The 23,996-nt window shown below is 57.4% G+C and overlaps 1 protein-coding gene across 2 annotated transcripts in view; it reads left to right on the top strand.

The window, feature by feature from the left end:
* CXXC5 (CXXC finger protein 5) overlaps positions 1 to 23,996 on the top strand; it is a 33,243-nt gene that overhangs the window by 1,591 nt on the left and 7,656 nt on the right. The window contains exon 2 of one of the 2 annotated variants that reach the window (XM_049786028.1): positions 16,804 to 17,011. The exons of the other annotated variant lie outside the window; for it this stretch is intronic. The gene's annotated coding sequence lies outside the window, so the exon portion shown is untranslated. The remainder of the gene's footprint in view (positions 1 to 16,803; positions 17,012 to 23,996) is intronic. 2 annotated transcript variants of the gene reach the window in all.

The raw sequence follows: 23,996 nt of genomic DNA, 5'->3' as shown, positions 1-23,996 counted from the left end.
AGCGGGGGTTCCTCCGGAAACGTCCGCTCTGCTCGCCTCTCTCCACTTGTCTCCAGCGCTGGGGGTCCTGAAGACTTGGGCAGCCGCGCCCTGCTTTGCATCCCGGCCCCCTGGGTGGGCTGAGTGGCGTCTGTGGGTGGGTGAGTGGGGGGCTTTAGGGAAGGGGGGCAGGCCAGCCTCGAGACAAGACCTCCCTCCGCCTTTTCTCCGCACGGCGGGCGGGCACAGTGTGGAACCCCGGCTTTTGTGGTGGGCCGGGCCGAGCGCCCCCCGCCACCCCGCGTTGGCGCAGGAAGAGCTGGGGAGGGGGCGCGTGCGGGTGCCATCGTTGGCCCCCGCCGAGCGAGCAGCCCGGGGCGGCGGGCAAACAGAGTCCCTTTCAAGTTTTCCGCTGGGGCCGCCTGGCGGGGGCTGCGTGCATGGTGGCTCCCGGACTTGTTCGGAGCTCCCAGCGCTGTTTGAACGCCCGGCGCCACCTCAGCTGCCCCGGCCCACGGGGCGGAGGGAGGGCCAGTGCGTGCAATCCGGGGAGTCCGGTCGAGACGTTTTCAGGGGGCGTCCTACTCTGATTGGACCCAAATCCTCTTCCCCCAGAGCGCTCCTTCCTCAGGGTTCCAGCTGCCACCAGAAGCACCCAGCACTGGGACCCGAAGCTCTTTCCTGGCCCTACCTACCCCTTGCAGCCAGCGATGTGGGGAGACTGAGGTGGGCGCTACCTGCTTCTCTGCGCAGTGTTGGTTTAGCAGTTTCCCTGGATGAGACGCCAGCGAGAGCCCGGAAGGGGGGGCAGTGACCCGCTCTGCAGCTGTCACCCCCTCCCAGAACGGAAATTGTCCTCTCTCCTGGGGAGAAGGGAGAGGAGGGGGTGTTAGGGTTTTTTTTGTTGTTGTTGGGTTGATTTTTTTTTTTTTTGCCTTGGAAAGGGTGGGAACAGCTGAGGGAGGTGGGCCTCTGAGTTGTCCGTCTGCCTGGGGATCTTGGTAGAAGCCTTTGCCCCCACCTAACGACACCCCCACCCAGTTGCTGATCACAGCAGGGACTCCCTCCAGTCCCTCTTCCCTCCTTTTCCGAGGTGGGGTGTTGAGGTTCCTCGCTGAAGCAACCCCTTGGCGCCTTATTTATGTGTGTATTTGGGCCTGGCCCGACTGTTTTCCCCGTTCAGCAGGTGACCCTGGCCTCGGCCTCCTATCTCTCCCCCGACAGCCTGTTGACTTACCCGTGGGCCAGCGGCCTCGTCTTTATCACGTGAGGCCTGGAATGTCCACCGGTCTGGATGTAGGGAGGGGATGTGGGGAGTGGAGGCCTTCTGCATCTAGGGCCCTGGCCTTGCTCTCTAGGCTCACACTGTGACCCCAACCTGTACTTCCTCCTTCCAGGTTTTCGCCTGTTTGTTTATGCCCATTTTGCAAATGTGAAACTGAGGCTTATTGCAATGTGGGGTGGGGACGGGGGAATGAATGCACTAGATGAAGATCCCAAACTCTTGGAAGCAAATACCCCACCTTCCTAAAGACCCCACCTAGTTATTTACAGGATGATGCTGTAGGATGATGTAATGGAGATGGGGTCTCCCCAGGGTCGAATGAAGTCAGTTGCCTTTCCAGGGTACAGGATGCAGTGAGGAACAGAGGGGATAGCAGTGAGCTAGACTTAGGCCTGCTTGTCCAGAGCCTGCTGAGGGCGACCCAACCTGAACCTGTGCTCTGGAGTAGGACTTAATTGGTCCAAGGTGAGGTGGGGCTTGCTTCCTATTATTACTGTTATTGTTGCCCGCTCTTTCCAAGTAATTTACTTACCCACTCATTGCTACCAAGTGTTTTGAGCACCTACTGTGTGTAAGCCCCCACCCTCAGGGGCAAGGTGCAGAAATGAATCACTGAGACTGCGCAGGCTCTGGTGGGCTGGGCCTGAGTGGGAGCCCCGCCCTCTCTCCCCGCCCCCAAGCCCTGATTGGAGATTCCCCGTGTGTGTCTCTCCCTTTACCCCACAAGCCTAGTCCCATCCCAGCCACCCTGTGAGTGTGTGTAGTGTCCTTGATTAAGAGTATTAATAGTTAAACTCTCACTCATAGCTGGAACTCACCAGACCACAAAAAGCCTCCCCAGTTACTCACGCACTACTGCCCAACAAGAATATCCCACTCAAGTTTTTTTTTTCCTTTCTCTTACTTCCCCCATTATTTTCCCCAACGCTGAGCCCACCTCCCAGACTCTGGGTGGTGAGAAAGGACAGACCCTTCCAAAACCTAGGAATCCACCTGACCCCAAAAGTCAAAGGCAGTGTGCCTGTCAGCTGTTAGCCGAGTCTGAGGGCCTGCCCGCTGCTGTTGACGGTGTTTGTGCTTTTGACTCAGGAAAGGTATATGTGACTGTCTTAAGATGTGGGAAGCTGAGCCAGGTGTTCATTTACCAATCGGGACATGTGTGCAGATTTTGGGCCATTTCTCTCGTGCACTGGTCCGTGTGTGACTTGGAGTAGATGTATCCAAAAGTGGGCTTTGTCCCTAAGAATCTAACGTGTATATTCTGAGCTGTGTGACATGGAGTGTGTTTGTGATTTACTGTGTGTGTGTGATGTATACGTGTGCATATGAACCTGGGAGATGGTCTGCATTGTGTGAGCAGTGGTCTGTGTGTCTGTCCTTGGTGTCTGATCTCGTGTTCCTTTTCTATTTGTGTCTCAGCTGGTCTATTTTTCTGAGTCTCCCCTGCCTGCTGAGGCCCTGAGAGTGTGTGTGTAGCTTCAAATCTCTCCCACCCAGCCCTTCCTCTCCGTGGCCTTCCCTGGCAGTAACTGGGCACCCTCCCCGTCTGTCTGCCTGCTGGGAGTTTTGGAAGCCTAGGAAGGAGACAGGCTGGGGCCGAGGTGACAGCGCGTATCCACGGCGATGGCAGCCTGTGATTAAGGGAATAAAAGGATTTTAAGGTCATGGGTGTATTTTTTTGTTTTGTTTTGTTTTTTTCTCCCTTTATGTGGAGCCAGTGGCAGCCAAGGGCCAACCTGTGTGTCTGCAGGTTGAGACTATTTGGGGCTCTCTTGGGAGCATGAGCACATGCGTGTACATACATGAGCCAAGCATGAGTGACTGGGTGTCTGCTTCCCTTGTCCACAGGGCTGTTCTCTTGGGGAGAATTCCCATAAAAACTTCTTGCTTGGTGTTGCATGGAACTGCAGTCTTTTTGACTGAAGAGCTTTTTGGTTCCAATTCTTTCTACCTGTCCCTCCCTCATGCCACCCCCATCCACAGTAGGGTGTCTCTGACCGGAGACTGGCTGGGCCCAGTCACCTGGGCCAGGCCACATCTCCGGGTGTCAGTGCCCCTGGCCCTGCTCCAGCCCCTGTAATTGCATTCTGCCGCCTAATCCCCCCGCCAGCTCAATTAGATCGCAAATTCTTCTTCATTTCCTGCCTCTGATGCTGGCCTCCCTCTGGGTTCGCAGGGCCTGAGAGGGAGGGAGGGGATCCCACCCCCCTTCCGGCCCCGCAGTGGGGACTCTGGAGGGGATTAGTTCCTGGCACTCTAGCCCTGGGGTGCAGGTTGAAATCCTGGGTGCCAGCAGGACAGCACTCTTTTTGCTTGGCCCTTCTGGACCTGTGCGGAGCCCGTACTGGGGAAGGGTCTTGGATTTCCCAGCACAGATATGAGCTCTGGGCTGATGGGAGAGCTCTGTTCCCTATAGACTCTCACATTCTCCATGGACTCTTGTCTCTGGCTCAGAGAGTTGCTGCCCCCTACACACACATAGCAATTATGACCTTGCTTTCCACTTGCCATGGGCCATGATAGGAGCCAAGAGAACCCACGGAACTCCCCTCTGTCTGGGTCCTCCTAACCTTAGCTTCTTCCAGACATGTGCTTGAGCTGTACCTCTGGAGTCAGGCCTATGCCCCCCCCATCCCTGTCATTGTCTTCCCAAAGGTGTGACCTTGGGCACATGGCATCATCTCTGTGGCCTCAGTCATCCTTCCCCTGGAATGTTGTCAGTGGCCAGAGCCCCTGCCTCTGCAGCTGTTTTCAGATGGGCACGGATTGGTGGGGAAGTACGCAGTCCCACAGTGAACCCACCACTGCTCGAATCCCATGCGTGGCTTCACAAGGAGGAGGACGTTTCCTCCAGCCACTGGAAGGAATGTGCATGTGCTCATTCGTTCCTTCCTTCCTTCCTTCCTTCCTTCCTTCCTTCCTTCCTTCCTTCCTTCCTTCCTTCCTTCCTTCCTTCCTTCCTTCCTTCCTTCCTTTTTTGATTTTTGGGTCACACCCAGCGGCTCTCAGGGGTTACTCCTTGCTCTATGCTCAGAAATCGCTCCTGGCAGGCTCGGGGATGCCGGGATTCAAACCACTATCCTTGTGCAAGCAAGGCCAAATACCCTCCATGCTATCTTTCCAGCCCCTGCTCATGCATTTCTTCCTCCACACTGTGGTTGCTAGCTGTGTGGCCATTCTCTCACCCATCTATCTGTAAAATGGAATGATTACCTTACTGCTCACTGGAGCAGCCCTCACCGAGGTTATTTCCCAGATACATGGTTCCCACCAGCAATCAGCACATTTCTTGCCCTCTTCTTTCTTTCCTGGCCCCAAGCCTGAGGTAGGGTGTGGTGGGGCTCCTGAAGACCAGCTCATCAAGCAGCCAACAGGGGTCTGGCTGGGAAGGGCCAGCTGGGGTGACCTGCTAGGCTGGCCTGCTTGCTGCTCGCTGGCTCAGCTGTGCTGTGAGGCATGGCCTTCCCTCCCTGCTGGTCTCTGGAAAGTGGTGGCTTGGCTGATTTTTTTTTTCTCTGTAAAGGGAAAGCTGAATGTCTCCCCCGCTCCTTCCCCAGGAGGCACCCGTGGTGGCAGCTGTGCTGACAGGCCTCCCGGCCTCCTTGCTAGGGTGGCTGGCAGCTTTGGAAGGCCGCTGCTGTGCACAGACTAGCTAGAGGGGAGAGGGGGCTACTGAGGTCCCCGCCCGCCGCTCACCCTCATGGCCTGTCCTCTCTGCGGATGGAAGGACAGACGGGCAGAAGGGGGCCACGTCAGGGAGCTGCGGAGCCAGCTCTGCCTGGTAGAGAGGGTTAGGTGGGGTTGCGCACCTTGCTGCCTGGTCTCCTTATTTCTCTGACCTCTGTCACTCACCGGCCTGGGCTCTTTAATATTTCATGGCCTTGGAGCCAACCCCCTGCCCCAGCCCACATGGCCCCCTTTGTCTGCCTGCTGCCTGCCCCCCCCATCTCTGTCCCTGAATTGCAGTTACTGACCCCAGGCTGTCTCTGCCTTCCCCACCCCCTCCTGCCTGACACCTCCCTGCTGTGTTCTCCCCATTGCCTCTCTCCTGGACATCCCTGACCATCTTCTGGCCCTTCTCCATTTTTCTCTTTTGTTGGTCTCCTCCTTTCCCCAGAAACTGGTCTGCCTTTACCCCTTCCGCCCCTTCCCCCAGCTGTGTTGGCTCTGAGAGCTGGTTTTATTTATTTTTTGTTTGGGAAGAGGGCAGTGGCAGTCCTGGGCTCTGCCTGCTGCTCTCTGCCTAGAGCAGTGGGCAGGCGGCCGTGCTGGCCTCCCAGGAATGTGGCTGGGACACCCCGCGCTATATTTATTCCCCTCCAGCTGCCGGCCCCAGCAGGGCAGAGCCAGGCCTGCCTGGTGGCCCCAGGGGAGCCCTGTACCCACCCTCTCTGCTCCAGCAGACCCCACATGGCCCTTAGGCCACCACTCCCTCCCATCCAGGTGACCTCCCATGACCTCTGTGGACCTGTCTGACTGGCCAGCAGGATCACCCACAGGCTATGCCAGCACCCATATCCTGTGCGGCACTGTCGTTGGAGTGGTTCCGGGCAGCACCTGGTGGGCCCCACCCCCTTTCTAGAGGCCTAGCTGAGGCCTGTAATCTGGTGGCCAGAACTATGCGAAGCATCTTTCTGGCCTCTCCCCACCGAGCTTGGCCCAAGCTTGTGCCACAATCCCCTCATCTTTGCTGTGACTCCTGAAGGGGGGCCCTTCAGCTGTTTTGAGCAGTTCTGTTGCTTGCACCACTCCCCCCCAATAACTCCCTGGGTCATCCACATGGATCCCACCCCATAGCACACCTGAGCCTGCACACACAGGAACACATACCAGTTTGCACCTTTGCAGGCAGATTCTGTCTCCCATTATGCTTCCTTCTCTCTTGATTTGAGCTATTTTGGGAGTGTGGTGAGCCCCTCCATGCCAGTCTGGCAGTGGGTGATTCCTTATCAACAAGAACTTGGGCTGCTTGCTGCTAAATCAATTAAATGCAGTCCCTTCCATGTTAACTTTTTTTGGGGGGCTCCAGAAATATTCAAGGGTTACTCCAGGCCCTGCATTCAGGAATCACTCCTGGTGATGCTCCGGGGACCATATGGGATGGTTGGGATTGAACCTGGGTGAGCTGTGCACAGGCCAAGAGCCCTACCTGCTATGCTATTGCTCTGGATCTACTTGTTACTCTTTTAATAATGGTCTGTCCAGGCAATGGTGAAGGCAGTGTGACCCCTCCCCCCATGACATCCTGCTGGGGACAGTAGGGGTCAACATCTCTCTAGACCTCACTTTTCTGTCAGCAGCAGAGCAAGCATCTGTACCTAGATGAGGAAATGAAGGCAGGGAGCGTGTGATTGTACCCTCACATGCAGCATGGAGTCTTGACCAGGCCCTGACTGGGCAGATAGAGTCTCTTGTGTTACTTCCGGATGCGCTCAGCAGGGCTTCCTAAATTCTGGCCAGTATAGACCTCACACCCTCCCTAGCCCCCCTGTGTGTGTATGTCTGGTGTGTGCAGGACAGACTAAGGGGCTGGTGAAGGCCTAGTCGTTGGTCCTATGGCTGACTCACCAGGTAAACAGGTGAGGACACATGTGGCCATGTATATACACAGCCCCTGTGGAGAGTTGTAGTAATTGAAGTTGGGGGAGGGCGCTGAGAGAGTGTCAGACCAACAGACTGCTGGGGTCAAGACCATGGGGTGGAAAACCCATCTACTAAATGGACCCCATAGCTTCTCCTTGGCTGGGTGGGTCTTGGGGGGTGAGGGACTGGTGGGAAGGAGGAAGCAGTGGGTGGTGAGGACAGGAAGATGCAGTGTGGAGCTTGGCTTGGAATTTGAGAACTTGGGAGGCCAGCCCTGACCTGACGCCTGTCCTCCCTCAGAGCTGCAGACTTGGGTGCAGGCTCACACACCCCTCACTATGGGCTCTTTCTTGCTCTGAGGGGGCCTGGCTGGCTGACAGCTGTCCTCAGGGGCTGGGCTGTGTGTGCCCTGAACCGAGGCCTGCCCCCCCACCCCCGGCCTAGACCACTCTGCAGGCCCACAGCCTAACGTTCACTTCCTGTTGACATGAAGCAAGAGACTGAGCTCCTTTCCTGCCTGACCCTTCTCCCCCAAAGCTCAGTAGGAAACTGGTTTGCTGGGCCCATTGCAGCAGGCGAGGGTGGGTTGGTTGGTGTCTCCTCCAACCCCACTTTCTGCCTGGCTATGTCAGGTCTCGGTGGCCTAGAATTTTCAGTCGTTGGCATCGAGAATCATAGAATGTTTGGAGCGGAGGGATTCTTGAATCAGGATTCTTGTCATGTTGGGAGTCTGGAATCACAGAACCGTGGGTTTTACTGCTGGGAGAAAGCGCGGATGGTCAGGTTTCAATCTTGCTTCACGCCAGGGGACCTCTAGGACCTAAGGGGAGGTGCTTCCTGCAATGCCCTCAGGTGACACAGTACCTGGGGAGACAAAAGCCCAGTTCCTCTCTACTCATCGATGGCATGGGGGTTAGGGGCCTGTGTGGGCTACAAGGGGATGTGGCTGGCCTGCAGGCACAGGAGGGGTCCTCTCCACAGTGCCCGCCCCACTGCCCACGCTTCTCACCCCCCCCCCCCCAGCACCGGTGTGAGGAGGAAACAGGCTGTTGCTTCCAGTGACAGCCGGCAGTGCCGGGCGGTATCCCAGCTCCCCTCTGATTCACGGCCGCCTGCAGCTCCCCCTCCCCTGGGGGCCTCAGCAGCCCCATCTGTGCAATGGGAAGAGGAGGCCATACATATCCACACAGAGACGGTTGATATGGGGTTCTTCTAGAGACACCCCATACAATAGGAAGGGGGAAGGTGTCTGGAAGATCCTGCAGGGCACTGGCCTGAAGGAGACTGCATGGAGTCACCCTGGGGGGGGGGGCAGGACTGATTCCTGGGCTGGTGGATGCTGAGAAAAGGGATTTGGGGGGGGGAGGGTCTCCGTCAGGAAGATGTAGTTGGGTATCCGTGTTCTCCAAAGCTTTCCTGACCTCAGTGTACCCATCTGTGGAATAGGGGTGTCATTCCACGGGCTCATTTGTTATCCTCTGTGCCTGGATGTGTGCTGGGTGCTCCTGCGATGGGGCGGTGGGATAGGGGCACCCCTCGACTAGAGGTGAGGCGGGAGTATGATTTGGCTAATAGGGCAACTCTCGGAAAAGGAATGGGGGGTCTGATAAGGATCCGTCCTGCTCGGCAGCCTCTAGCGGAAAATCCCAGCCCTTCTCAGGAAGTGTTTCCTCCACAGGTCCCCTGGGAGAGTGGCAAGGCAGGCAGGAAGGAGGCTAGTGGGGAACAGAATGCCCCCCCCCAGTCCAGAGACATGCCCGCTTTGGTCTTTGCAACTGGGCGGGTGCACCCCTCGCTGCAGGAGGCCTGGAACGCACCCCCTCCTCCTGCTCTGAGGCTGGCTGTGGTGGGGGGACTGGAGGGGCCGGGCCATAGTCCACATTTCAAAGCCTTCCCCGGGGCCACGTGGTGCCCTGCGCCCTGTCCTGAGCTGCTGCTGCGGGGGTGGCAGATGCTGTTTCATCGACTCGGGCGAGTGGGAGGCCTCCGGAAGGTCCTTCTGGGAGGTTCCGGGGGGCAGCGGGGGCGTCAGCAGCTGCCACCCAGCCAGGCCTGGCTCAGTGGCCTCCCCAGTCCCTCAATCCCGAAGGCCTGGCTTGCGGGGGGTGGGGGGAGACGGGTGGAGACTGTTCCCTCTTGCCTCCACCCCCCCCACTGCCCACCAAGTGTCTTGGCTCAGGCCCCCTCCCATCCTTGGCTGTGCCGGCAGAGCCCCCCGGGAAGGAGGGAGGCGGCGCAGCGGGCTCAGAACAGCGGGTGCCCGTGCAGCCAAGTATTTGCGAGAGTTGTCAGAGACAGACAGGCATGTGGGGAATTCGGTGTGTGCGGGGCTGGGGGAAGCAGCCGGGTGGGCAGGCGGGCGGGAGGAGGAGGGGGGCTGCCTCCCTGCCCACCGGACCCCCAGAGACCACCAGCCTTCAGCCCAGCCCCCCAGGTGCATCCCATCCCTTCCCACTCCTTCCCAATACTGAGAGTGAGCTCTGACTCTGGCTGGCCTCTCAGGCCCCAGCGCCCTGCTGAGGTCAAAGCCCCAAGAGGTTCTGGGGGCCTGTGGAGCCAGGCAGGAATCCGGCTTGTGCCTGACTGGCCTCCAGGAAACAGCAGCTGTCCTGCTCCCGCCCATCCCTCTCCAGCCCCAGTCCTGGCACAACTTGTTTCCTGGCCAGTGTTTGGCCAGGGCAGATTGGAAGAGCCTGGTATTGCCCAGCCAGGGCAGGGAACAGGCAGGGCCGAGGGGACCGTGTGCCTGAGCCCGGAGCACCTGGGTGTTGTCACTCCCTCAGCTGTCCTTTGCTGAAGCTGATGGGAGTTACTTTGGAAGAGGAGACCTCTGTTATTTCCCCGAAGTGGTCCCAGTTAGTCCCTGCTGTGGTCTGGTTCCCAGCAGTACTTGCTAAACTGCAAGGCCTCGGGGCAGAGGGACAGTTCATAGCTGAGAGTCCAGAGAGGGGGATCCACTGCCTCAAGGTCACACAGTAACCTCCTCAGCCTCCTCTCTCTGTGGACTAGAACGAAGAGTGAACATGGGGGTTTTGCTGGGTGGGGGCCTATATTTAGTCAGTCCTGCAGAGCCAGGGGGCCCCTGGGAGCAGCTGTTGGGGGGGGTAGACAGAAGCTTTGGAGCTGCATTTAGTCTGGACAGAAATATCCTCCCCCCCAACCCCCCCACTGACTGGGCGGCCAGGCTGTGGGCTTGTCCCCTGAGGGGCAGCTTGCCTGGGCCTGGCGGCCGTCGGGACAGGCAAGATGACCCGATAGGCTTCTCCCAGCTCAGGTTTCGATGAAACAGGAACCAGAGCCGCAGCCTGGGCCTTGGGGGCCAGGGCAGCCAGAGCCTGGGGGCCAGGGTTGCTGCCCCGCTCCCCCCTCCTCCTGCTATGCAGGCCTGGGGAAGCAGCAGGTTATTTATCAAGCTGGCCTGCCCGCGCCTCCCCCCACCCCTCCTGCGCTGGCGGCCACGAGCCCAGCCGAGCAGGGTGAGCTGGGCGGGCGGCAGGATGAGCTCAGGAGACGTGAGTCACCCCATCTCCAGCAGCCCCGCGAGGCCCTGCGGCCCTGGCGCAGAGCTCACTCACGCACTCCCCGCCAGGCACACCCAGGGACATGCGCTCGGGCAGACCGGCACAGAGCACACGCAGTTCCTCACGACCCAGTGCACACGGCTGGCATGCGTGGAGCAGGCATGCACGCACCCCATGGCACCTCCACAGCCCCTCAGTCTTCTGCACATGTGTATGCACATCCGTGGGGAGTGGACCTGCATGGAAGGCCTGTGGGGGTCCCTGGCAGGTCCCCACGCCCGCTCCTCCAGCCGAGCGGTTCGTGTCATGTCTGCACACTTGTCTCAGGCTCAGCCATCCTGACACCCAGATGGTGCTGTCAAGTTGGGCCAGTAGCATTGACAGCACTGCCTGGGGTGCACACACGCACATGTGCACCCCACATGCTTAGGACCCCACCCTCCAAACGCCCCTGGCTTCGATTCACCCGAACAGGGCGCACCGCCAGCCCTGGAGCTTGGGCGGACTTGCAGGGGCTAGGGGCTTTGCGGTCCCTCCTGGAGCAGGTAGACCCACTTTAATTTCCCCTCCATTTCCCTCCACCAGCTCCAGCGGAGCTGCTGTGGGTCGATGGGGGAGGGGTGTGGTGAGAGGCTGGAGAAGCAAAGCCATGGAAAATCAATTTCCCCCGGAGCGCCAAGTGGCCAGCTGCTCCCCCCCAACTCGGGCCGGGGTCCTCGGGAGATTGAAGGTGGGGATTAGGGAAGGGATGAGAAGCCTGGAGTCTGTTTGCTGTCCCTGCTCACCTGGCACCTGCTTTTCTCTGTCCCCACAATTCATAAGTGCCTCAGTAATTCCCCCTTCTTGCAACCATTGCTCTAAGGCTTAGGACGTGGACATCTTCTCTGGTTCCAGTCTACTGGTCTGCAAAATGGGCACAGAACTGGCCTGTGCCCAGGGGAGGAGGGGCTAGGCTCTCGGGTTGAGGAATTGTTAGAATCCCTAAGCTTTTGCTGCCTGTTGGCAGCCTTGGATTGGGCTGAACTAGGCGCACACCCATTTTGTGTACTGAAAAAGGTGCCACTTCTCAAGTAAGAGACTCAACTATGTCAGATGGTATGGTTTTCATGGTCATAGAGAATGGAGCATGGCTACCTAACACCTAGACTATAGGGGCCCCTAAGGTTGATGCAGCCATCAAGGGTCAGAGGTCAGGTGCCATATAGCTATAAGGCTTTGGGCAGTGGGGGCCCAGGCATTCTAGGGCAGGTGGACAGCAGGGGCAGGCTGGGAGGGGACAGCCTGGGCTCCAAGTAGTTGTAGTCACAACCTTCTTTAAAAAAAATATTTAGGGGCCTGGAGAGATAGCACGGAGGTAGGGCATTTGCCTTGCATGCAGAAGGACGGTGGTTCTAATTCCAGCAGCCCTCAGGGGTTCCTCCTGACTATGCTCAGAAATCACTCCTGGCAGGCTCAGGGAACCCTATGGGATGCCAGGATCCGAACTCAGATCACCCGCGTGCAAGGCAAATGCCCTAGTGCTGTGCTATCTCTCTGGCCCATGTAGTCACAACCTTGACCTCCCTTTTGCGACTGGTGCAATGGGTTGAGTGTCTCAATCTCAGCTGGGGGACCTGAGGGGATGGGGTGGGGTTTTCACCAAGGGCTCCAGGGGCATCCAGTCCTCCCCACCTGTCCACTACCGAAGCTGGCACTTTCCTCAGAGTGGAGCCCCACAACAAGGGCTCCTTAATTAGAATGTCTTGGGTTTAACCTTCCCTATCTAGGTCTGCTCTCAATGGGAACACCAAGGTGTGGGTGGAGACACTAAGCAGAGCCCCAGGAAGGGCCGGGCTGGGCCAGAGGTGTCTAGCGTTTTTTTTAAGGGTCACACCTGGCTGTGGCTCAGGGTCTACTTCTGACTACACTCAAGTGTCATTATTGGTAAACTCCAGGAACCATATGGGATGCCAGGGGTCAAACTCAGGTTGGCTGATTACAAGGCCAAGCTCCCTACATGCTGTACTATCACTTCAGCCCAAAGTGTCCAGAATCCTTGCAGGAACATACCTGCAACATAACACATAAAGGAACTGGACCATGCATGGTTCCAAGCGCTTCTTCCCTGGCTCCAACACACGCCAGACCACAAGTTAGATACAGCAGAGCTGTGTTCGAAGTAGCATTCTGATTCTTTGCGGGGTGGGGAGGCACCATGGTACATGCTTTGTGGGGGGAGCAAAGAAATATTGGCATAAAGTAAAAACAGGCCAGAGAAATGGCTCAATGGGACGAGTGCATGCCTCACATGTTAGAGCCCCGAGTTTGGGCCTCAGCACCTCACAATCTCTGACCACCACCAGGAATGACCCCACAAGTACCACCGGTATGATCTTACAAACAAAAGAAATATGCCTGCAAAGCCCAAGCACAGGCAGGGTCAGGGGTAGAAAAAAGGTTGGTATGAAGTGGTGTCTTCCTGTAGCCAATAAATGAAGTGCAGGGACCTGAGAGATAATACAGTGTGAGGCACTTACATGCCTTGCACAACTTTTTTTTTTTTTTGGTTTTTGGGCCACACCCGGCGGTGCTCAGGGGATACTCCTGGCTGTCTGCTCAGAAATAGCTCCTGGCAGGCACGGGGAACCATATGGGACACCGGGATTCGAACCAACCACCTTTGGTCCTGGATCGGCTGGCTGTGCTATCTCTCCGGGCCCTGCCTTGCACACATTTGATCCCAATTACCCTGCACCACATATCGTCCCCCAACCCCTGCCAGAAATGATCCCGAAGCATTAGGTGTGATCACAAACCAGAAAATCAAATGAAAGAGCAAGAGCTTGTTCCTGTCCTCAGAGCCAGCTTATGGCTCATTTTCTCATGTCCTGTGTGGGGTGGGGGAAACTGAGGCACAAAGATGGACTCCAAGTGGGGAGCTGAGGCCACTCCCCAAGTCACTCAACACTTCAGGCTTGAGCTGACTGTGACTCTTAGTCTTAGGCAGGTTGGTGTGGGCCGTAAAAATAACCCCACAGCTGTCCTGTGCTGAGCCCTTGTGGTCTGCCCAAGCACTGCCATGTGACCTTCAGGATCTGGCAGGACTGTCTCAGGGCGACACCGGGTGCATTTCCCAGACCCGGAAATGGCTCCGTAAGGCTAAGGCTGAGTTCACCTACACCAGAGGAGCTGGACTTCAAAGCTCACTTGGACCCTTCCTGTCTGGGTCTGTTTCCAGGGGCTCTTAGCACCCGCATGTCTTTCTCCATTTCTGGAGGGTGATACTTCTAGTTAGAGCAGCCCCCTTCCCACTGGACCCTGCTGTCCCCTCAGCTTGATTGGGTGAGCAAGCGCTACTGTCGTTGGTTTCATTTGTTTTCTTTTTTTTTCGCTATACCCAGCAATGCTCAGGGGTTCCTCTTGGCTCTCAGTACTCAGGAATCTCTCTGGTGGTGCTCAGGGAACCTTATGGGATGGGTGGGATCAAATCCGTGTCAGCTGCTTGTAAGGCTAGTGCCCTACTTGTTGTAGTATGGCTCTGGCCCCATATTGGCATTGGCTTCTGTCTGGTTAGTGAGATGTGCACAGGTGGGCCAGGAAGTGTTTGTGGAGCCCCTTAGCATTATGGGGCTCTCCTGGCAGAGACATGCTAGTTCCTCACTAGACCTATGAGAGCTGCCCATAGTTTGGTCTGGGGTCCACACCAGGTGGGGTCCACATCTGGTTCCTGGTTCCCTGGTTTCTGGCTCTATAGAGAAGAGAAAGTGCACAAGAGATATCAGGGTCTTCCTCTGTGCACAGACACTCTGAAAAGCCCCCGAATGAAAGCCAGGGAAGCCACAGCACAGCCCTGGGCAGGGTTCTCTCTCACTCAGGGTCTGGTACTTCCCCTTCCTGGTCTTGGTTTCTTCATCTGTTGGAGCACCACAGTCCTCCCTGTAGGTCAGGCAGGCACTGCCTGGCTAGCTGGTAGGCAACCTCTGGGCCCAAGGCTTCTGTGACCCTCCTGGCACAGGGCAGGCTGTGGAGGGAGAGGCCAGCCTGGACTTGTCTCCCCCTCCAACTCACCCACCCACGGAGCCCTTGCCATGTGGCTGGAACCTCTGTCCTCACTGCCTGGTGCAGCCTCCATGCTATGTGAGGATAGGACCAGGCGCTACTGAGAGCACACAGCGTGAACCCTCTGCCCCCACGTTGTTGTCCTGCTCACTGTTCCCCCAACCTTGGTCTGGGGGATTCTGGGAAGGAGACGGTGCCAGTCTGCTGGCTCAGCGGCTCGGCCACTGACCTTCAGAGCACCCAGGCTGCCGTGCAAGCGGCGGGGGTGGGGGGGGGTGAGGGGGTGGGGGGGGCTGCAGCCCGCTCCCCGCCTGGCACTTGCCCGCCCTGCTCTCACTCTCCCTCTCTGCGCCTGTGTGTGAGCTAATTAATCTCAGCCCCTTTGGGAAATTAGAACGTGGCCTCCTCAGCCGCCTGGAGCCTGTGCCGCTGCTGGGCCCAGCAAGACCCACTGTGGTTGGGGGGCATGGGTGGGGGATGGGACAACCCAAGGAGCTGAGCAGACCAGGTCTCTCTAAGGCCCCTACCAGCTGACTGGGCTTTTGCACGGCCCCCAATAAACATTTCTGGACACTGCTATGTCAGGGTGAGACCCAGACCTCAGCACCTTGAACCTGGTCTTGGAGTCTGACATGGTTGCCCTTTGCTCCACATTTGTCCCATTTCAGGGTCTCTGCCTGCCCAGTTCAGGCTGACAGAGACAGATGTAATTATGAAATTTTGCTTGGGACATGAATTTGAAAAAGTTAATTAATTGGCGGTTCCAGAGATGGCAGGCTCCACGCACGCCCAGTCAGTCTGACTGACGTCAGCACTGACCCGTTTGAGATGCAGTTTCATGGGCAAGCCCAGGAGGGGACCCCAGTGATCTGCTTGTACATACAAGCACAGAAAAGGGTGCTTTTCCGGATCCCCGGGAGGGTTTGTGTCCTGGCCTGTGCTCAAGCTGAGCCTCTTGTCCCTGCACTTCCTTGTCTCAACTCTGGGGTTTCCAGACCCCCCCACACACACACATTCACATGGGCCATTGCATGCTCTACCATGTTCCCAAGTCCCTTTTCTGAAGAACCCTCTAAGCTTCTTCCCTAGACTTTCCCAAAGGGCTGGAGAGTCATTGTTGGGTCCTTCATGCAGATGAAATGACAGGCCCAGAGAGGGGTGGTTGACCTGGGTGTGTGCTTGGAGCTTCAGGGGAGGGTAAAACAGGATCTGTGACCCTGTGGGTAACCCTTCTCGGGTGACAGGGATCTCCAGGTGACTTCCCCAGCCCCCTCCTCATGAAACGCCTGGTTGTTTTTTTGTGCCTCATCACATGCTTGTGTATGGAGGTGTGTGGACATGGGTTGGTCAGTCTCTGTCCACTCAGCACAAGGGTTGGGACTGCGCTAAATGTAGGGACCTGTGCTTTAGGGGCCTGGGGTTTTGAAGGAGGATTAGGACTAATAATACTCCCCAGATCTTTAGGCAGGTTAGTTTCTCTGAGCCTCATTTTCCTCACGATGGCTGTGATTGGGGCCAGCCATCTTCAGGATCTGGCTTTGTCCTGTACAGACTGACAGGTTAGGGAGTCAAGAGCCCATGGGTGGCTGGTGGCAGGCCAGTGTGTATTTGGAGGGAGACCTGATCAAGGACATAAGAGGGAGTGATAGTCATGAAGTATCCGAGAGCAGGGATTCCTGCTCTAGGGGGAGGTGGGGCCTGTATAGCTGCTTCTCTTGAATTGCTGGGGGTGGTCCAATCCCACCCCTCCCTCTTGATGTTGAGTCTGGTAGTCAGAGTCTGCAGTGGGGAACGTGTGGGCCTCTGTGTCCCACCTTTTGGGTGGGAGCCATAGTACTGAGATTCAGGACATTCTCACTCCAAGGAGACTGGACATGATGTGGGGGAGGGTAGCCTCTCCCCGCCTCCACCCAGATACCCACCCTCCCTGTAAGTTCTGCACAAACTCAACTGTGTGAACATGCAACATATGTGCATAAGCCTACTGGTGGTTCCCTGAGGTGTGGTCTCTGCTCTTTTTCCAATCCATGCCTAGGACCATGTGAGCTGGGCTGAGAACATTGCTTGGTCTTGCTCATAGCCCTTTGAGGGGCAGAGTTGGTCCAAGTGACAGGGGAGCTTTGATGCCTCTGGGATTCACAGAACCTCACAGGCTTCCTTGGAGAGTGAGTTCTAGCATGTGGGGGTGATGTATGGCTTTCATCTTCCCAAGTCTTGGTTTCTTCGTCTGCAAAATGGGAGTGCTGGTACCTACCCCTTGAGGGGGGGACACTAGGAGGGATGGCATCTTGCTGTTCTCTGCTTGGGGTTTAGCATCTGCCATCACTGTTGTGGCTTGTTGACATGACACTGTGCCCTGGATAGTGGTTAGCGTAACTTTCTCCTTCCTGGTTCCAGGACCCTGGCAACAGGCCCTGCTCTGGGCCCTACTGGATGCAGAGCTGTGGTCTGCAGGAGCAAGGCCCTTCCTAATTAGTCGGTGCCCTAAGGAGCCCACCCGACCGGTTCTTTCTACTGGAGAAGCCCACTGCCACCTGCTCAAGGCTTCACCAATAGCTCCACTCTCCTGTCCTGTTATCCACTGGTGCCCCCTCCCCAACCTCAGGTAGGAGCCCTGATTCCAGGCAGAAGCCTCCCCAAATTTCCCCTGCCACTCCCTCCGCCTCCCAGACCTCCCGGGCCATGAATCATTTATGAGGCAAAAATGAAACCAATTAAGGACAAACTTTGAAAGCCTCTAATTGCTGCGCCTGGTGGCACTGCAGAATGAGGGGAGGCAGGCCTGCCCAGCGCAGAACCTCTTTGGCCCGGCAGGGTCTGCCTGGCCCACCATGTCTCAGGGCGCCCTGGCCTCGTGGCTCCCAGCGGCCACCACGGACGTGTCTGTGCTGTGCGCTTGGCTGCCGCATCTGCTGCACCGGCGCCCGCCTGGCCGCCTGGTCCCTGGCTCCCCCCTCCTGCTCTGCCCCTGTCCGTGCCAACAGGGGTGATGGTGGTGCCGGCCCTGTGGGGCCTGTGCCCCAGAGCTGGCCGCAGTTCCAGGGGAGGGGGGCAGGAGCCAGCTCTGAACCCTTCCCCACCTTTTCCCTGCTTTGGAGCAAGGAGGAATGTAGACTTGGCTGGGTGGGTGGGGTGGGAGTGGGGTGGTGAGGATTGGAGAGGTGTTTCAAGGAAACAGCTTCCTATTCCTTAGAGCAGGAGAGGGCCAGAGGACGACTAGGGTTGGGTGTTAGCTCCTGATTTGGTGTGGCAGGATCCAACTCCTTTTCCTCTTTTTTGGGGACCCCTAATTGTCCTGAGGAGATAACAGAACTATACCTGGCAGTGATTGGAAGTGTGGGGGAGACCACATGGTACCAGGGATGGAACCCAGGGCCTTGTGCACATCAGACATGTCCCTGAGTCTCCATAGCTTTGTCCACACAGGCCTCACGCCAGTTCTAAGCCTTGATTTCTCCCGTTGTAAACTCTCAGAAATGCCAGATTTTTCTTCAGGATTTGGGGTTCTAGGGGCTGGGCCTTCTCTGGCCCCGCCTTAGGGCTGCTGAGCTGGTACAGGCATGTCTGAAATGAGGACCCACAGGCCTGCTTCTCCAACAGGAGCCCGGACACCGTGGAGCCCAGACTGCTTGCCCCGTTGAGGGCTAGGCTGGCCCTGGGCACTCAGGCACGTTGTTTGCTGAAACCGAATTTCTGTGCTTGTGTTTTTCCATAATTATATTAGCAGGTGGGATTTTTCCTCGGGGAAGCAGCGGGAGGGGGAGCGTCGTGGCAGTGTCCCCGCCCGTCCTGAGCGTGCTTGCACTCAGCTCTGCCCGCCCGCTGCCGTAATGATTTTTTAATTATGCAGCCAGCGCTCAGAATTGCTAATCCGCCTCCAGTGCAGCACCCTCTCCTGTAGCTCATCCCCTGGCCCCTCTCTGGGCTCCCCAGAGTGGGGTTCCCCAGCTCTTTGCCCATCGTGGGTACCTGGGATCATGCAGCCATGGGAGAGGTGGGGAACGAGGAAGGACTGCAGAGACAGGACTGCATCCGCAAGTGACAGAACGTGTGTCTGCGGTGGCTCTTTGTCGTTCCCACCACCTCCCACCTCAGGGTGGCTCGCACGCACAGGACAGCACACGTAGGACAGCGGTGCCTATAGAGAGGAGAGTGGTCAGCGCCTTCCTGGACTGGAGGGCCCCCACCCACTCCAGGACGCCCACCCAGCCTGTTGTGACCCCAGGGCATGCACTCACAAGTCCCATCTTTGTCTCCACCACATCAACACTCACACTTCGCTTCCCTTCTGCACTTAGCCTCACACAACAGCATGCTGTGTGCGGCTCCCACACTCGCACCTGAAGGCCGACACCCGAGGACACCCCTGAGCAGCCTCTGTGCCCTGCAGTGGGCCTGCCCACCCCACCCCACCCCCCGTGGGGCTTCTGCCTGTATGTGTGGGGGTGACGCCTGAACCTCCATCGACCTGGGTGGGGGGGAAGGGGGGCTGCTTTTGCAGCACTGTGGCAGCGGCTCCTCTCCAGGCGCCCAGCTGTGGCATCTGTCAAGGTCAGATAGCGACTCCGGAACCAGCCGGCTCGGCCCCATGGCCCCTCTCGCCTCATTATTTTTGTGTTCCGGGCTGCAGCGACACCTCCCTCCCTCCTTCGCAGCCTCCCGCCTCTCGCCTGCCTCCCCCACGCCTCTGCAGGGAGGGCCTGCGGTCTGGGGGCTTTTGTTTTCCAGTTTTCTCTGCGCTCAGGCCAGACAGGCAGGCGGGCGGGTAGTGAGGTGCTGGCCGGAGCTGTTGGCTCTGGCACAGTGGACAAGGCAGGTGTCCCTGGCTGAGACAGGTTCTCTGCTAGTTGAGCCGGGCTGGGTTTTTAGGGGGGCAAACTGAACTTGGGCATAGCCCATCCCCCACCGCAGCTCAAGTGCACCTGTGGACAGCTTCCTGTTCCCATAGGGGCCCCAGCACCTGGCTACAGTTCCTGTCTGCACCATCCTCTTCCCACTGGGCCTCAGATTGGCCTCCCAGTGCCTTAGAGGCCCCAACACAGGTTGTTGTCTGTGGACACCCATCCACACCCACACGTAGACGTGGCGGAGATGTGTTGACCGGCAGCTGGAAGAACCCACGGTATCCGGTCACCTCCCAAGCCTGTGTTGATGATACCCACTTATCTTCTACATGCAGGGGTCTCAAACTCGCGGCCCACGAGCTGCAAACGGCCCTCCGTACAACATTTTGTGGCCCTGCCCTAGAGGAATCTTTGTTTTGTTTGTTTTAGTTGTTTGGGGCACACCCCCCAATGTTCAAGGCTTACTACTGACTTTGCACTCAAGGATCACCCCGACTTTGCCTCCTGTGCCCGCAGGTAAATTGAGTTTGAGACCCCTGACGGGGTGGGTGTCACGTGGTCAGAGACCACCACCATGTGTTTTGGGGGCCCTGACTATGGACTGGGTCAGGGCTCAGACCCACAGACACACTCTGAGGCTGCACTGGGCACAGTGCCGCACCCCAGCACATAGCCTGGTCCTCATGCACATGCCAGTGAGGCATATCATGTCCCCTGCAGTCATGCTCCAGCTCCTGCTCCTGGGGCATAGTCACACCAGCCAAGAGGGTCTGTCCTCTAAATGCTAACATGCACCTCAGGTTTCCTTCTTTTTGTTTTTATTTTGGGGGCCACACCTAGTGATGTTCAAGGACCCTATGGGTGTACAAAGTAAACATCCTACCTGCTGTACTATTGCTCCAGCTCCTAAGGTTCCTCTTTTAGACTCCCAAGAAGTCCCTGGAATGGCCTAAGGTGGGTATGAGTGGACTGTCCTGGCTGCATGGCTGAGCCTTCCCGAGGTAGAGGGGTTTCAGGTGGAGCTTGGTAGCCCTACACTACGGGAGGGTTGTCCTCAGACTGTTTGAGGGTCCCTCTGTCGCCCACTAGCCACTGCTGAGGGTGTGTGTTAGTTGGGGGATGAGATATGGGCAGACTGCAGGCCCCCTGGGGTTTCTGGGATAGCCCTGGCCGTCCACCCACTTCCTCCTTCAACTGTGGACGCCTGTGACCGCCCCTGAGAGGGGGAGCTCGCAGTGGCAGGGCTCCCACCCCCCCCAGGAAACTCAAAACCCAGGGCCAGCGGCGGGTGGCGGGTTGGGGCAGGCACAAAGAGGGCCTCTGTGCGGCCGGCGGCTGCCCACAGGATTCTGGGGGAGGTGGCAGGAGCCGGTTTCCGTCCCATTCTGCTTCCTGCGGAGGCCGCCGGAATGCCCGGAGCTCTAGCCCGGCCTGGCCCGTCCGGCCCACCCGCAGCCCCTTCCCCTGCCTGTTCCTGAGCCTTAGGGTACAGCTGCAGACGGTGCCCCAGCAGGGCTCCAGCCAGTGTTGCCCAGAGCCCCATAACCACCCAGTATCCCCAGGAGGCCCCAACAGACCCCTTCATCCTTCAGCCAAGTCACTTCCTGTACAGGCCTTGGCGCAAGCCCTTGGTCTATTGGGGTGGGAGAGCAGGCCGTGGGGTCATGCAGCCTCATACGAATCCTGGCTTGGCCCACATTTTTCTTGTGACATTAAGCAGGTGACACTCCTTTCAGGCCTCAGTTGAAGTTACGAGAGTCTGAGATTTCATTAGGAAAACACCTATATAGGGGCAGCGCCGGCTGGGAGTGAGTTTGTAATTGGGGTCCGCTAGTGTGTTTTCTAAGGTGATAGGCTGTTGTTTGCTCTTCATCCCACTGTTAGTCTATAATTTATCTGGGCTTGGGCCCAACCAGCTCTGTGAACCCGCTCAAATTTGTTTCTCCTGGCCTCAGTTTCCTCAGCTCTCCTGGCCTCAGTTTCCTCAGCAGTAATCACATCGCCAGCTAATTAGGGATCCTCAGGAATTTGGAGGGTAGCCAGGGCTCTACCTTGTAGTTCTTTTTTTCCAGTCTCTTTTCTCTTTCTTGGGTGTGTGTGTGCCTCCACAGCAGTTTGGGGAAGGGGGCACCAGCACCAAACCCTGTGATTCCTAAGGTCAAACTGAAGTCCTCTTGTCTGCAGCTGCCTTTCCCGGCCCATCTCAATCTCTAGCCCCTTCCCTGCAGTTTGGGGTGAGACATCAGAACCATTCTTCCAGACTGCAGCAGGTAGGGCATTTGCCTTGCCCGTAGGCAACCTGGGTTCAATCTCCCAGTATCCCATCCTATATGGTCCCTAGAGCTTGTTGTCAGGAGTGATTTCTGAGGCCTGCCATGTGGGGGCAGGAGAGAAACAAGAGGGAACCCCAAACCTAGACTCTGGAGCAGAGGCATTAGTCAGAGAGCTCCTGAGCTGACTTCCCCTCCCCTGGGGAGGTGGCTTAAAGGGACACCCCAACGGTATGTGTGGGTGCTATTCCGGCCTACAGCCAGCTCAGAAAAAGCTCTGCTTTTATTTGGGAGGGGTCATTGTTGGGCCATACCCAGCAGTGCTCAGGGTTTACTTCTGACTCTATAGTTAGGGATCACTGTGGTGCGGCTGGGGAAACCATTTGGGGTGCAGGGATTGAACTTGGGTCCAAGGCCACATATCTCTCCAGCCCTGACAACTCCACTTTGGAAAGCGACTGGTTCCCACAAGGAGACTGATGTGTGTGTCACACTGGAACGTATCTCCACTCTGGAGTGGTACAGAAATTGGGTCTGGGACTCAGCAAGAATAAGGAAGGGGTAAGGGGCCAGAGTGATAGCTCTACTATAGGGCATTTGCCTCGCACGCAGCTAACCCAGAACTGACCTGGGTTTGATCCCCGGCATCCTATATGGTCCCTCAAGCCCAGAGTGATTTTTTGAACGCATAGCCAGGAGTAACCCCTGAGCGTCACCAGATAGGGCCCAAAAAGCAAAAGGGGGGGCTGTATTCTTTGGATCCCACCTGACACATTGGTGAAGTGGCTTAGGGGAGCCCCAGTGAGGAAGCAACCTCCTGATCTCTGACTCTAACCAAAAGGAACCTGGTCTAAGGGAGATTTGGGTGGGGATCTTGGGGGCCCATTTTCAGTTACACAGGGTTGGTGGTTCAATGCTCAGTCAGTCAGGCCTGTGGTGCTGGTATGGTACCTGGGTCATGCCCCTTTCTTTAGATATCTTGCCTGAATGGGTTAGGGCAGCCTCCTTCCTGGGGCCTCTGCATTCCTGCCTGTGAAGTGGGATGATCCCTCCCTGGTGATCTATAAGAGATCAGAGCCCTGGGAGTTTTCACAGTGGCCTCGGGTGAGGGAATTATGCTCACCCCCAGAGGCAGAGCGTCCAGATACGGAGTGGGGTTCTGTTCCCTTCTGGGGGTGTTGATGTTTGGAACTCCCTGGGGGCATTGGGTACTGGTCATAGACTGTTCTTGTCCCTATGCCTGTCCAGCTGTCCGGGTGCCTTGCACTTGCCTCAAGCCCAGTATCCCTGAAGCATGTCTCCTTGGGCCTGAGCTGGTTTGTTTTTCCCTCTGGAAACTCCCCAGGCGGAATCATGGAGATCAGACCCGGAAACCCCCAGCTCTGCTGGTTTGGGAACTGCAGTCTACCCTTCCAGTTGTGTCTGTGTCCGTCTCCGTCTCCTTGGGCAGCCATTGCCAGCCCACCTAGGTGGGTGGAGGGTGGGAGGGGTGTGGAGGTATGATGAGCCTAGGTCCACAGAGGTGGCTTGCTGAGAAGGCAGGGTTCCAGGGACAATAGTGAGGTCCAGGAAGGCCCCCCCTTTCCTCTCCCTCAGCAGGTGAGCGCTGTGGGGGAGACCAGTGCCCTGCTCAATCCTTAGCAGGAGTGCTGGTTGCACAACCCTGAATTCACTCAGAATCATTGGATTGTGCACTGGCGAATGGGGCAATTTTGTAGTTTATAAACTATCCCTCAGCCAGGCTGGTGAGGGGAAAAAAACGCTCCCTTTGGTCACAGGGCCCCACCCAGCTGGGCTACTGCCAGCCAGACGGGTGCACCGCACCCACACACTCCCCTTTTTCTTAGAACCCCCCCTTCAGGCTCGTGGTCCTTCCATATCCCAGGCGAGCAGCCCCTCCCCCACGTGTCCCACCAGGTCACCTCTGTCTTGTTCCCAGTGACTCTGCATCCCTTAGCACAGCCTACCTCTGCACCGTCACCCCCTTACACAAGGCCTGGGGTACAGCAGACCATGGAGAGCCTGGCTCTGGGCCCCGTGTGCTTATCCACCCCCACTCCTGACCTCACTGCCCACGACATTGTGACATCATGGCTGGGTTCTGGAGTCCCACCCGGACATTTCCAAGCCCCCCGAGTGGGGGGTCCCATGGGGTCTGTGACAGCTCACCGCCCAACCACATCAAGGTGACGGGCGCGGTAACCACGGGGGCGGGGGACAGTTTCTTGGGTCACCCTGTCCCATACTACTCAGTCAGTGCCCTGCTAAAACAGGTCTCAGAGCCAGTATGACAGACACTAGGTCAGGCTTTGGGTTTAAGTTTTTCTGGGCAGCAGCTGCTGGTTCTTGGCCCGACTCTCAATTTCCTCATCTCTAAAGTGTCCCACAGATCCTGTCCCCTGGGACCTGGGGAGAAGCTGAGAGGGGTGTGGAGTCCTGGAACATGGACTTGGTTTCAAGGGTCCACTGGGGTCTG

This window comes from Suncus etruscus, chromosome 14, assembly GCF_024139225.1.
Source record: "Suncus etruscus isolate mSunEtr1 chromosome 14, mSunEtr1.pri.cur, whole genome shotgun sequence".
Taxonomy (NCBI): Eukaryota; Metazoa; Chordata; class Mammalia; order Eulipotyphla; family Soricidae; genus Suncus; species Suncus etruscus.
Note: the sequence above shows the minus strand (reverse complement) of the source record. Positions and strands in the feature narration are given on the sequence as shown.